This window comes from Copidosoma floridanum, unplaced genomic scaffold, assembly GCF_036245765.1.
Source record: "Copidosoma floridanum isolate Cflo_tuat_1 unplaced genomic scaffold, Cflo_Japanese_pri ptg000030l, whole genome shotgun sequence".
NCBI lineage: Eukaryota > Metazoa > Arthropoda > Insecta > Hymenoptera > Encyrtidae > Copidosoma > Copidosoma floridanum.
Window position 1 is genome coordinate 4,792,212 of NW_028321907.1, and position 14,674 is coordinate 4,806,885.

Sequence of the window (14,674 nt, forward strand, 5' to 3'; positions counted from 1 at the left end):
GGTAAAATCTCGAGTCGGTCAATTTACGGGTGATCGATCGTGTAGAACGCGAGTGGGTGAAGCATTGTACATAATTATCACGATGCGGGGGGGTGGGAGACGGTGCACGCAGTTGAGCGCGAGAAACCACGGTGTACATAATATATACATTATACACTACCCGTCCCTTTGACGCGTCTTAATTAACATCATTATTCTCCCGAGCGGAGGGCGACTGAAATTTAATATAGGCGCTCCGCGCGTATACCCGTGACTAAAGATCTCCCAACTTCCTTCCCCCCCGTTGAACTTATTAGTCATTTATTCAGAGACCCCCGCAGATGCCGCTTCACGGCCCATTCAATTAGCCCCGGAGAAAACAAAAAAAAAAGGGCAGTCAAAAAAAAACCCCCATCACCACAACGACAACGACGCACAGCTAACCAGCCAGGCCAAATATTACAAACGCGTGAAATCCGGGAGAGAGAGAGAGAGAGAGAGAGGCCAAAACTCCCCGGCGACAAATTAAGCGAGGGAGCGCTCCGGCCAAGCGCTTAATCGCCTCGCATACATTTTCCCGAACAAAGTCGTAGAGATACGCCTAAACTCGATGCTACATTGCGCATCGCCTCGAATTACCGTCATCATCATCACTGTTATTTTTCTTACAATCTCTCGCTTCGTACACCTATACACACGTATAATGAACACGGGCGAGGATTCCGGACGAGTGGCGCCGATTTAATCGCAACCGTGTGTATATATATATGGGTGCGTATCTCCTTATCCTGCAGCCAGTGTAGTCAAGGGGGAGGAGGTAGAGGACGAGAGACGAGAGGAGTAGGTTCTCGGGGATTAACGATAACAGACGTCAACGAGCCTAAATTGGCGGGCGATTCGCCAACAGTAGCTAGCACCACCCTAACGGAGGGGTGTGGGGGGTGGAGGAAAGTCAAGCCCTGGGCATGTAAGGTACAGGGGGGAAGGAGAGAAAGACAGACGGACGAGCGAATATTATTTATCACGCTGTTTAGGGATTACATATACTGTAAGCGTTGTTGGCGCGTTGGTGTATTTATATGCCACTACGTGGACGGCCAGGGGGTAGTTGGTAGGGTGTACCCCCCCCCACCTCCCATGTATACACATATATACGTAGGAGCGGATAATTGTAATGGTTGTTAACGTTGATTAAAAGGTCGCGTTGATGTATACATACACACGTACTGCCGCTGTTTAGGGAGAGCCGAAGAGTAGATTAAGAAAGGAGGGAGCAAGCCGACTGTTGTTGCTTTACCGGTGTGTGTGTGTATGTGTATATATGGTAATCGAGAGAGAGAGAGAGAGAGACGTGAATAATTCTCGTTTCGCGCTCGACCGAGCTTCACCACACCAAACTGACTCGGGAGTGGATACACTGGTATACACTTTTCGTCGAGCCACCCCGGAATAATTGGCCGCCACGCTGATTAAAAGCCCGAGTGTTTTGTTTTACACAGGTTTGCAGATCGCGTCGAGTGATGGAATTGTATTTTCTTCCCTCCACCCGATCCCTAATTGTACGCGGTGATAAATAACACCCTATACATTTACATGTATACACACCCAAGAAGTAGGAGCGGGAAGGGGGGGGAGGTTCCGATTACGGGCACGAAACGTATAGAGATTTAAGCCGTAGCTTAGGCATTTATACTTATAATATGATCGTGCGCGTTTGCGGCTTTACATGTATGGAAGCTGTACAGCTGCAGTGCCAAGGATCGCCGAGTATATTAAGAGACACGCGTGTATACGGGGATGTCAAGTACTTATACTGTACAACGACATTATATAGGTACATATGATACAGCCGGGCCTTAAAACCTTGAAAACACGAGATTACGCGGTAGCCGGCGCGCATTACCGTGCTCATAGGGACGTAGGTTGTACACGTAATGTACTAAGCTCGTCAAAGCGAGACGCCCTTCACGGTGTGTACATAGAAATATCGACATTTTTTTTTTCCTTTGCGAATGTTATTCTAATTAAAATGAAAGTCCCGAGGGTCGTGTACGACCGTTAGACTGGCGAAATGGCCATTCGAAAAGGTGGAAAGCGTGGAAATGACAAAAACGCAAACTTGTACCCCCCCCCTGGTATAAGCTTAAAACCTCCGAGTCCCGAGTGTCAATCCTCCATCAGCAGTGGAGCGTCCTCGTTCTATTATGCTCTCGTACAACGGCGGCGGGGGTGTTTTCATCCGTAAAAGAAAAACAGAGACGGGGAACACAGATTTTCCGTATAGTCGGGTCGCGGAGACAAGACGTTGAAATAAAGCGCAGCCGTGGAAAAGCGGACGGAAGAGATGGGGGGGGGGGCGGTTTTTAATAGGGGCTCTTTTATCTGTAATCCTACAGCAGATAATTACTCGCCGGGGCCGGCGGACGAGGAGATAACTCAAGGACGGTAATTAATCCCCGACCCCCTACCAACGGCTCTCTTTTCTTCCTTCGTCTGCTGTCTCTCGTTTCCCACTTTCGCGCGTGCAAAGTGCAAAAAGCTTACCCTCCACTCTGGTGCTGGAACAGAGAGTGTGTGTGTGTGTACCATAGGCGTCCATTCGAAGAGGGAAACGGAGGAAAGATTTGCCAAGCCGTGTAAAAATAAAGGGCTTTTTCCCCTCCGACCTTTTTCCGCGGCACTGGAAACTGTCGGCTCTCGTTTCCTCCTCGTTTCTTTGTCTTTTCTTTTCTTTTTTTTTTTCTTTTTTTTTTTTTTTTTTTCATCGCGTTAACGAAGAGACATAGAGAGCTCGCGCAGTTGAGCCCCTCCGTCTTTGTTTTACCATCGGCTCGGTGTCCAGCCAAGGGTATTACGAGGGAGGGCCGAACGATGTGATTAAGGATTGTTGACTTTGCGAGAGAGCCAGCGTAGATGAGAGATTTGATGGTCCGAGGATCGCACCCCTTCCCGAGGAGGATCAGCCGGATGGAAATTAATGTTGATGCAAAGAGATACCGTAACTCCTCCCGCTTATCCCACTTTTCGTTGGCGAAACTGTGCAAATCTATTAGGTATATAGTACCTATGTATACCCTGTGAAATCGAGCTTGTCCTTTTTTTTTTTTTTTTTCTCTCTTGTACAGTCTCTTATTGGATAAACTCATCGGAGGAAAAATGACAGATCGGTGATCCAAATTGTATAAATACACGTTATGTTTAGCTGTAAGGTTTCCCAGACGTATATCGTATATACACGTGTGCCATTTATTTTCTAAGATTTCCTAATCTCGAGGGGTAATTATGCGTACGCAAGCTCGTACAATGTTAATACGACAGTCGCGAGCATCATAAAGTATACCCTCATATTATGTACGTGTAAACCCAAATAAGCAAACTTCCGAACAATGTGTACATACAACAGAGAGAGAGAGAGTGAGAGGCAGAAGAAGCCATAATAATAAATATCCCTCCCCACGGTACGGAGCAAGTAATTCCGTTATCAAACGATAATCCTCTCTCGTATCCGCCTTGAATAAAGAGCCACGGGGAGACCCTTGCTGCTGGCTGTGTCTCTTCTGATTTCGCAAAACCTCACGCGCAAAACTTTGTGCCGCCTCGTCGTATCCACGGACGGGCAAAGCCGTAACCCACGACACGGGAGAGCCTCGAGCGGCAAAGAAAGGAAGGGGGGGCAGAAAAAAAATGAGAGGGATAAGAGCGTAAAAAGCCGAGACCTCGAGCGCAAAAAAAAAAAGAAAAAAAAAAAGAGCTCGAGCCAAGGGGTTGCCGGGTGGGCGCGTGTTTGTTGTTTGTGTGCATACGTGTGCCGGACGATGTCTCTCTTTCTCTCTCTCTCTCCCCGCGCGTGTAAAATGATGATCGAGCGGAGGTCGATTTGCGGCTTTCTCGGGGAATTCGCCGGCTCGCCTTTTTCTCTCTTTCTCTCTCTCTGTGTGCTGTTACCGTTACTGCCACGCTACATATACCTCCTCTACTTCTTCTATACTTCTTCTTCTTCTTATTCGTCCGACACACACACACACACTCTCAAAGTTGTTCCTGCGCGTGCGATCGCGAACTTTGACGTGTATACCCCGGCGTGGTGGCGGTTTAGTCGACGCCTTCGGGCGCTTTTACGGGGCTTACACGATGTGATTTGCGCGAGGATATAATACATATATGCGTATCTCCGAGCCGGAGTGTACGTGGAAGAGAAGCGCAGAGTCAAGAGAGAACGAAAGATGATACCATGTGTATACATATATGGGGTTGAGAAAAGGGGATGATGATGATGATGATGAGGAGGAGGAGGAGGAGGGTAACAGATGTGCGTGTACGTGCACCGGGAGACAGTGAGGGGGTGATGGGGCACACCCGATGTACGTGCGAGGGGGTGGCTTGTGTTTTTATTGAATTTATATGCGCTGATACGGCGGGACTGTAGAGCCACTGCTGCCACCGCTGGCACTGAGTTATGCCGTTTGATGTTAGATCAGGGATATTTATTAGCGCGCGCAACGAGAGGGGCTTGGGGGCCACTCTGTGTCTATAATATATACGTGTGCGATCGGATATACGTGTCTGCTGTGGAGGAAAAAGTTGCCACGATTGAATTTTTTCTTTTTTTTTTTTTTTCCATCGGATAGGGAGAGATGATCGTAAAAGTTTTGGTTTTCTTGCTTCTTTTTTCGTGCGTGGGAGATGAGTGGGGGTACACGGGCGGGGTGTTAATTTGTCTTGTTCGATGATTGATACTCGAGTTGTGTTATCCGAGGCGAAAGTTTTCTGGTGAAATATATAACGGCGGTTAAGAGAAGCTCGCGTTGTGTATTACACATTATCTCGTATACGAGCGAACATAATTCGGAAGATGGGCCGTGCACGTGTCGTATCTGTATATACGTGTAAGTATATTGGAATCGTAGGTCGATGGGGCTACTAATATTATCGATCGATCGTTCGAGCGCGCGTGTTGTTTACAGCCTCGGCTTCAGCCCTGAAAGCATGAAAAAGCACTAAGCAAGACCGCATCGGGGCGTCAAATTTGTATCGCACAATATGCTTTTTTTTTTTTTTTTTTTTTTTTTTCAGTATATATAAAAGTAAGCAAAACAAAAACCTCGTCGTAAACATTTCATGCGCGCCCACGCCCCGAGCCACCCTCTCCTCTTACATCCCCTCGCAAAAGGGCCCTTAACGCGAGCAAGTCGCTGAATTAACAAATAGACGCGCCGACGGCAGCCAGTGGCCGATAACGTCCTCTACTCTGAGCTTCGCCCTTGGCCCGCCTTGCAGAAATAAAGTAAAAAAAAAAAAGGGAGACGACGACAAGGTGCGGGGGGGAAAAAAACAAGCCAATATCCTTTGGCAGACTTGTCGAGCATTTTTCATTTCCTCCGATCCGTCTCATCGACACGTACATCACACAAGGACGCACTCGCGCGCTGGGAAAAAAGAAAAGTAAAGGAGCTACAGGGCGAGCCTTCCTTTTCACCGGTAATCGAATCTCCCCGTATAGACCCCGCCAAGGGTGTGTACGGCGCGTTGTGGAGAAAGAGAGGAAACGCCATATCGTCACCGCGTCAATCGGTGACGTTTTCTTTACTTTTGGCCCATGTATACGCACGTCTTTTTCAGTCCCTTATTCTCATGCCTCGATCCTTTTAAAACCCGGAGCTTGCAAGCACGCGCGCGCCTGTGTTCGATACGCTTGCTTGCGGTGGGCGAGCTTTCCTTTTTTATTTTCCTCCGTGAGTGCGTCCACCGGGGCGTAATACCTTTCTCGCAGCGGCAAAATTTTTTTATGTTACCATACATCGTGCCGCTCGCGTGAAAATCGTGATTTTAATAAAGACCAAGAGCACCACCCACCGTGTTATTGGATTTCCCCTCCATTACCATGTTCATCCTCCGCCGAACGAGAAATTCAGCTCGCAATCACAGAAAAAGAAAAAAAAAAAAAAAAACTAAAATCATGTATGCGCGGGGGATACAGAATAACGTATCGTACCGGAAAGAAGCATAAATCCATATCCGTTCCTCGAAAAAGCCTCGCGGTGTATGATCCCGAGCGCAGAGCGTCACACCGGGGAGGAAAGACATTCTCGCGGCTTTCGAGCTTTATCCGGAGCTAAAGAGAGGAGGAAGGGTGGGGGGTGCAAAAGCTCCTCGGCGGATGGTACTGTGTGTGTATCCAATCCAACCGTGACCCTCTCTCTTTCCTCGCCAATGTGTCCATGTACACCCGAAGCAAAGCGTGTGCAAGCACAAAAAAGGGGGGTGGGGTGGGGGAGTGCTGTAGCGCGAGGCACAGTAGCAGTTTACCGCGGAAGCATCGGCAGATGATCCCTACTACTCTCTCCAAACACACTCAACATACGTATATAGGCGACTATACCACTGTATGGACTTCTTCCTCCCCTCGTTCGCGAAAAGACCAAGTCGAGCGCAAGCGCAGCAACGAGCTTGCGCGCAGGAATCCAAATACCGGAGCACGCGCACGCGAAACGGGAGATGAAATCGTTCCCTCCTCTTTTATTTCGCCGTCTCTGTTGTACAACATTATACTCTCTCGGTCTTTTGCGCCCCCCTGGCCCTCTCCTCCTCCCTTATGTTTCCTACGATCCTACGCCAGCCGCGTCTTTTGTCGGACAGCTGCTGCTGCTCTCACTGTATATATACTTTTACACCCGTCCACACGCCATCGTCAATCGTATTCCACTTTTAGTGGCTTTGTCTCTCTTTCCTCCTCTTCTCCGCGACCCCACCCACCAACCAACGCCTCGACCCTTTATCTCCCTTTCTCTCTTTGATCAGCCAGCAGAGTCCTTGGCGCGTGAATTTTTCACGGTACCTCGATACGCCCGAGGGCAAAGTACACGCGTGTGGGTGTATATTTGCACCACAGAGTCTATATAGCCGATGCTTCTCGGGAATTTTCATTTTACAAGGCAGATACGTACAAAGTGGATGATGCTCGGTTGTTGGCTCCTCCGTCATTCTCCCCGAGCAACGCTCACAGGATACATCGTATACTCGATTTGAGGGTTATGAGCTTGAATAATGGATATATTTATACGTACCACCTACATCAGCAGAGAGACCCCGAGCATCGTCAATTTCCCTGATGCTCTTTACACGCGAATTGGATGCGATAGTCCCACCTCCTCCTCTTGTTATTTGTCTCTCCGCTTACCCATACAGTGTATATATACACATAAACTACGCTAAGGTACTTACTTACTTACTTACTCGTAGGTATACCCCCTCGATTTGGTATGCGCATTTTTAGTACTCGTGTATTTACGACGTTGCGCTACACGCGCGTTTACGCAATCATGGCCCAGGAGTGCTCGCAAGGATATATACAAACAATTACCTATATATATATATACGCAAAGATGTTTGTCCCAAACTAATCGCCTCGTATGGATTTTTCAAGGGCTCGACGCGAGCAAGAAAAGAGCTTGTTTTTTTTTTTCCCTTTCATCCTCGAGAGCCCATAAATTTCGAGAATCCACTCGAGCGCGTACGAGGAACAATATAACGGTACCGACACCCCCCCCCCGGGGTCTAAAGAGCGTGGAATATCACTCCATCGCGGAACAAACGTAATTTTCATCGTTCCCTCCCTCAGTTAACCCCCAGAAAATTCTTTCCACACCCCCTCTCTCTCTCTCGCCCTGTCTTTTTCTGCCTCCTCCCATTTGGCAACTACCCCCTACTGTAAAGTCCAGTCTTGGCTGAAGCTCCAAAGTGAACAAAAAAAAAAAAAAAAAAGGGCGATGGGGTGAGATGTAAAGGAGCACGCGTATGCAGATAGACAGACGGGCACGTACATGGGGTGGTAGAGGATGCGAGGGTGTTTCACCTCCGCACTCTCTGTTTCTCCCTCTAATTTTCAGCTTCGAGCCGGCTCCTGTCGTGCCCTCCACCCCCTATATGGCGTGTGCAACGGCGGTATATAGGAGTGGTGTTTGCGCCCCGCTCTCCTGCTGTTGCCACACTATACTACCACTCGCTCCGCAGACGCTTGCGGCGGCTGCGCTTTCTCTCTGCCCACCTACACCCAGCCCCGCACCTATAGCTTATAGCTAACTGCCAGCGAGCAAGTGGAACCGCCACCCTCCCCCCCCCACCGCTCGAGCCTCGACTCCGTTGTTCTCTGTACCCCCCTGCCCCTTGCCGCCACTCTGTTCTGCTGCTGTACGTGTGTCTGGTGGTACGGCTAGGTCGCCTCGTATGAAATTAACCCTTATCAAGCGGTGTGCAAGCCGTCACTCGTCCTCTCTCCCTCCCTCCCTCCCTCCTTCCTTCCATGTTTGTGTGTATACGTGTGTACTCTCATACACACCACTTACTCTCTCTCTCTCTGACTCACCACCTATGGATGATGCAAGCTGAACAGGGTGTAGGAAAGAGAAGAGAGAGAAGCTTCCCCCACCCCGGGGGAAGGATTCTTTTTCTCCTCCCGGGACTTATTGATCGCGTGGAACGATAAGAAGACGACACGAGGAGCGTGCCGATTGCGCTCCCTCGCACTTGGCAGGGATTCCTTGCTTCTCTCCATGCATATACACACTCGCGGTGCTTGCCGGTCCCGAGGTGAGCCGCCAGTGTTTCTTTTCCCCCGCCTCCTCCCTTGGCCTGAGGAGGAGTTGGAGAAGGGGACCAAGAGAAGAAGGGGAAGCGGGCGAGTGTTTTTTTTTTTTTTTTTTTCTTACCTAGCTCCTTCAAATGTATTACAGGGTTGGAGGAGGGGGAGTGTTGCTTCCTTGCTTTCTTTCGACAAGCTTGGCAGATTACGCGCCAAATTGAATCCTTGTTTTGAGGAATAATAATAACGCCGGTCCGTCACGAATGCCGAGGCTCCGTTTGATGGCTATTAGTCCGGACACACACATGTATATGTACATACGGGGTGGTGAGTGAGGGGGTTGGTAATTGGAGTCGAGAAAAACATCGGTCGATCGTTCCCCTGGGGGTTTCTCTTTTAATTGAGGGTTTAATTAAAACCGAAACTATTCCGAGCGCGCCGATTGCCAAGTCTGATCGGCACGTTGACTCTTACTACTTGAAAACGGTGTAACAGATACATCGGAGCGACGAGTACGTGTGTCTTTTGCGCGAGTGGACCAAAAAATTACGGGGGATTGGAAAAAAAAAGGAAAATACCATTCGGAAAATCACTTTTCTCCCATCACGTGTCACGGGGAGCAGAAGTAATCCACAGCCCGACAACAGCACCCCTCCCCGAAATGCCATCTCGCACCCTCTCGAGGCTCATTCCATTAGGCTCTCGCAGATTACGCGGGCCCTGAAAGCCGCGGAATGCCTGAATGTACATAGCTATCGGCGCGGGCACCGCGTTAACTCGGAGAGGAAAAAATCGCTCGCTCTTTCCCCCGAACCCTGCACCCCTGGTCTTGCGTTTTTTTTCTCGTAATGCGCTCGTGCGAGTGCTTTTAATGCGCCCCTCACCAACACGAAAGCTCGACACCCGGGAACTTAATACAGTAGCGAGGAGAGATCACCGAGGAAGGACTCGATTGCGTGCCTTTCGAAGGGGTGGCTCCCCGACGGGGAGACGGAAAATTATCGTCGATCGCGCTCGATTTCTTTCTTTCGTCCTCTCCTCCCCCTTTATTTCGAGGGCTCTCCGTGCGCTACGCCGAGGGGGGTGGTTGCAGGCGCGAGTTTTGATTTGATTGCTCCGGGTATCGAATGTCGTTTGCTTCCAGCTGGAAGGGGAAAAAGAAAGAAAGGATCGCGTGAAACAAGTTACCCGTGAACTGAATTTTCTTGCTTCTTTTCCCAACTTCCAATGTGTTTGGCGTGTATTAGCTGAGAAAATGATTCTCCTTTACTTTTTTACGGGCGCAATCAGCCCCCGGGCAAATGTACGCGAAACAATTTATGAGAGCGGGCGAAAGAAGAAGAGGGAGCGAAAGAAATTCTGCGCACGAATGGTAATTCGCGAGGGCAGCCCCACCCTCGGGAGCTCGGATTTCAAATGAGGGGAGGATGGGGGAAAGAAAAAAAACTCGGGCTCTCCCTCTCTTTTTCCTCCTCCTAATTGATACGCCATTCACGTAATTCAAGCGTCCCGTAACTCTTGCAGCGATGAGCGCGCGCGCGGGGGGAAAAGGCAATCGGAGCGAGAGCCGCCACCGACGAACAAAGGGAACCAAAGCGCTTGGAGGGGGAGAAAGGAAACGAGTCACTGGCTCTCTTATCAATATTTCGCTCTATTAAAAGGCATCGCTCCGGCTTTCGTTACATCAAGGAGCTTGTCTGTGCGAGCGTGGGGGACAAAAAAAAAAAAGAAAGAAAAGGGATAATATAAATACCGCGTGTGCCGCGTTCTCGTGCACAAAGGCTACACACAGAAGCCACTCGAGGAGTCTGCCATACGGAAAAACACGGGGTTCTCAGGCGGCCTTTGTGTTTTTTACCTCCAGAGTCAGTCACGTGTATATTTGTGGATAGGTACATTCTTCTTCTTCTTTTCTTTTTTTTTTTTTTGACTTTTAAAAATAACGCGGTGGTAACAACCGCGGGACAAAAAGAACACCACTACTACCGTTGCAGGAGTTGAAAGGGAGAGGGGTTCAAGAGTCACGAGGTTGTTTTTGTTGTAGTGTATTATACGTGTCCACACGTATTTATGGGTAAGGTATAAAGTATGTATTGTAGTAAGCGTCGCGTGCCCCGAGTTTGCAAAAAGTTCGACAGGGCATATTATAGGTGCCTATTTTTCTCTCTACGGTCTCGTTCTGTAGTGGGTTATCGAGAATCCGTTTGAGAGAGCTAAATTTGCGGAAAATTGGAGGAGCCGGGGCGCTCTGTTATACCCCCCAAACGGAAAGGGAGAGCCGGAATTACGCTCCGTTGTAGCCGCTTGTTTTCCTCCTCTGTCGATAATCACGAGTATCCCCTTGACGTTTCAACTTTTCAACAAAGACTCCCTTACCTTTGGCAATGGGCGTTTGTTACCCTCTCGCATTACAACTCACGGTGCTCGGTGACTCTCGAAACGTGCAACAACGGCAGCACAGAGAGAAATTTCCCTCAGATCTCTCGAGATGAAAACTTTGCTCAAACATTCGTGGTGGAAAGAATAAAATATCCTCGAGAACAGAGCCCATGGGCACCCTCTAGCATGCCAGTGATGCCCCGTACGACAAACGAGAAGGTGGAGAACGGCGTATTTTTCAATTTCGCGCTTAATGGGTGGAATTGAAATCGACTCTCCCCAGCTCAACAACTTGAAACTCTTTCTCCGCTCTCCGTGTGCATATATATATACATGTGCACACAAGAAAGCGGAGAAGCTTTCGCAAGAAGGAAGAATCGAGTGTCCGCTCCTGCTGCGAGGAAACGGAGATTAAAATTTTATTCACGGGAGCACCGACTTTTGCACGAGTGCGTAAGTATGCGTAGGTATGAAGATACAAGCTGCTCCAGTGAAATATTCATCGGCCGATCTTTGCTCTCTTTTTTTTACGGTAAAATGTACATACAGTCCATGTTTATAATATGTGTATCCGAAGCCAGGAGAGTGAGGGGGGAGAAAGTCTAATCGGAGTAAGTGAACGGTTTATTATGTCGTTTCCCCGTTGTATATATTTGGGTGCCATTTTCCGAGCTACCGACTCGTGATGGTCTTATTTTTCCGATTACGCAGAGCTCGATTGCTCCCGACAAAAAGAAAGAAAGAACCTCGTTTTCGTCATTACCTCTATGCGCAATATCTCTTGGAGCAGAAAGACTCCTAATCTTCCGGCGACGGACAAGAAAGAAAGAAGAAGAAGAAAAAAAAAAAATTGGCCCGAGGCTCCGCACACGTGCAGAGTCGTACTCTCGCCCTCGTCGGCGTATCCCTGACAATTACCGGTTCGTTTGGCCGATTGACGTCGCAGCTCTGTCATCACAGCGACGACAGAAACATCTCAAAGACTCGAGCGGCGCGAAATCTCGGACACAGACGACGTAAGACACACACAGCTCGATTCCCCCCGGATCTTTGGGAAGGGACGATGAATATCAGCCTGATTACTTCCTCCCGGGGCATTGGCAGCGAAATCACAATCATCGTTATACGTACGGGCGCGCCCTTGCGTACACACCCTCACGGGCATGTTTGTATAACCAGGCGGAAAAAGTGATCTATCGGTGGGGGGTAGGGGGGAAATAGAGGAGTCAGTGAGCCGGGAAAACAAAACAACGAATAGCAACTCAATAGGATGAGCTCGGCCAGTGCGAGTAAACGGTACACATTTACCCCTCTGTGCGAGGAGAAGTAGTTGAAAACAACGTATACACCCATAAATAGAGAGAGAGAGAGAGAGAGAGAGAGCAGTGTAGGGTGAGGAGGAGGAGGAAGCGGTGCTCGGATAAATTGTAATTCAGCTCTCGAGCTGTAGGTGCGCCTCGCGGTAGGGAGGAAGAGGCCAAGCACACATATATATATACACCCACCCTCTATATACCCGAGTGCCGGCCGTGTCATAAGAAAGGGAGGAGAGAAAGAGGAGAAAAGCAGAAGCTCGACGCGCCCCGGAGGGAGCCGTGGTGTATATAACACACATGCGCACCGCCGACAAGTGCATATAGCATCATCATCAGGAGGGGGGGGGCTGGTGGTGGTGGTGGAGGAGAATCGGACACGGAAGAGAGAGAAAATGGCCTTAAACGGTCTTGCGCACTGAGTGTTTCCCGCCTGCACCTTCTCCCCCCAACAACGACGACAACAACAACAGCGGCAGCTCAAGCTCTCTCTCGCTCTTTCTCGCCCTCTAAGTGATTGATCGCGAAAAGCCGCGAGGTGCAACCACCACTATGGCTCAGCTCGCCCCCACCAGCAGTTCAGCTGCGAATAATACAATGTCAGCGCGCACGCGAGAACCCGAGTGGGTGCAGCGGCAATCCCCGGGGCAGTGGTGTTGTTTTTCGAGCTGTGCAACCACAATGTGTGGGGGGGTGGGAGGGGAGGGTTAGCCTCTTTTATGGATTTATTATGAAAGAAAAGTAGGGAGGGCTGCTGACTCCCTGACCCACCCTCTCCCGCTGTCTGTTACGACGAGGACGACGCGGTGAGGAAAATGTCGGGCTGGATTTCAGGAGAAGATTGCTCGAGATATATTGCCATCATTGTTGTTATATTATCATACATATATAGGGCAGCAAGAAGAAGAAGAAGCACATGTATGTGTATACATATACGTACTGCACGGCATTGTTTCAAAGGCTTGAGGAGGAATTTCCCGCGTGACGGAGAGGAGGGTGTGTTTTTGCCGGTATATACACGAGGCTGTTGTTGGAGGGATAATTAAGTATCGGTATTCGAGAAGTTGTTGTGATCATAATATATAGAGTTGGTTGATTGAAACGTTGGGCGAAGAAGGGCCGTGGGAGGTATAATGGAACCGAGAGTGTAAGGCTCTCGACGGAGGGGATGGAAGGGCGAATAGTTCGGCTTGAATTTAATGGCTTTTGCACCGAGGGAAGGCGGAGAATAAGTTTCGCGCGGGAATTTTCAGCCCCTGATGGGTTTCTCCGGGCGCCCCGGCGAACTTCATTTTCTGGGTTAATGCCCCCTTTTTCTGCCTTTTCCTCTCTTTTAATAAAAAAAAAAACCCTCCACCCAAATGAACTTTTTTTTTTTATCTGCTCGCGGGAAAAGACAAAAACTCTATGCCTTCTATGAAAAAAAAAAACAAAAAAAAACCATAGCGTCCAAAAAACGTTTTCCCTCCCCGCTACGGATGATCCCCTCTTTTTTTTTTTTTTTTTAGAAAAATTTGTTTACACGGTCAGTAGACGGTAAGTTTCGGACACAACCCTGCTTCCCTGCCCTTGTCAAATGATCTCCGATTACCCCACCCCGCGGAGAGTATGTGCGCTTTTATCTCTCCCGCGGCATCGCTGCAATCTCTTTTAGGGGGGGGGGCAAGCGCTAGTAAACATTACTTTCAGAGCTTATTTTCGACTTTTATGTGCACGAGCGAGCGCCTGGGGAGCAGAGCTTTCCCGTCTCTCTCTCTCTCTCTTTTCGCTACTGCAGACCGGAAATTGTTACTTTACGGCGCCGCCGCTCTCGAGGGGCCTGGGATTGCCGAGATCACTTTCAAATTGTTAGATTTAATTCGCGAGCCGCTATGTACGCCCACCACCACCAGCACCCACTCTTGGAAGTTCCCGAGCCGATTTACATTTTCATCCGCAGAGTTTCCCGGCGTACTACTACGCCTACGTTATTTTTTTCTTCCCCTTTTTTTTTTCACATCCCCATGATCCTGCTGGTACGGGAGTTATTCCGACGTGATTTGAATTGTGATTAAATACACGGAAAGCTCCACGGACCAAAAGCCCGGGAGAACAGAGGTATACATACACATGATAATAACGGTACGGGTATTAGTCGATTCAGACAAGATAATCGGATATCCACGTGTGGGGGGGGGAGGGTGAGGGAGGGGTAGTAACAAAAGCGAACGGGCTTTCGAGGGATGTGTAAGCTGGAGGGGTACAAAAGATTTAATTAACTTTTCGCGATCGGTATATTGGGAAACATCAAAGCATCGAAAACCGAGTGATCCGTCAAAGCGGACAACAATATTAGCCATCGAGTCCCTACGTCATGCATATACGTATACAACGAACCCCCCTCGAGATATCGAGAAGCCACTCAAAGGACTCGCGAGAAAATCGT

At 49.1% G+C, this 14,674-nt stretch overlaps 1 protein-coding gene across 5 annotated transcripts in view; it reads right to left on the reverse strand.

The window, feature by feature from the left end:
• Positions 1 to 14,674, reverse strand: part of LOC106644456 (uncharacterized) — a 231,621-nt gene that overhangs the window by 17,557 nt on the left and 199,390 nt on the right. The gene's annotated exons all lie outside the window — the stretch shown is intronic.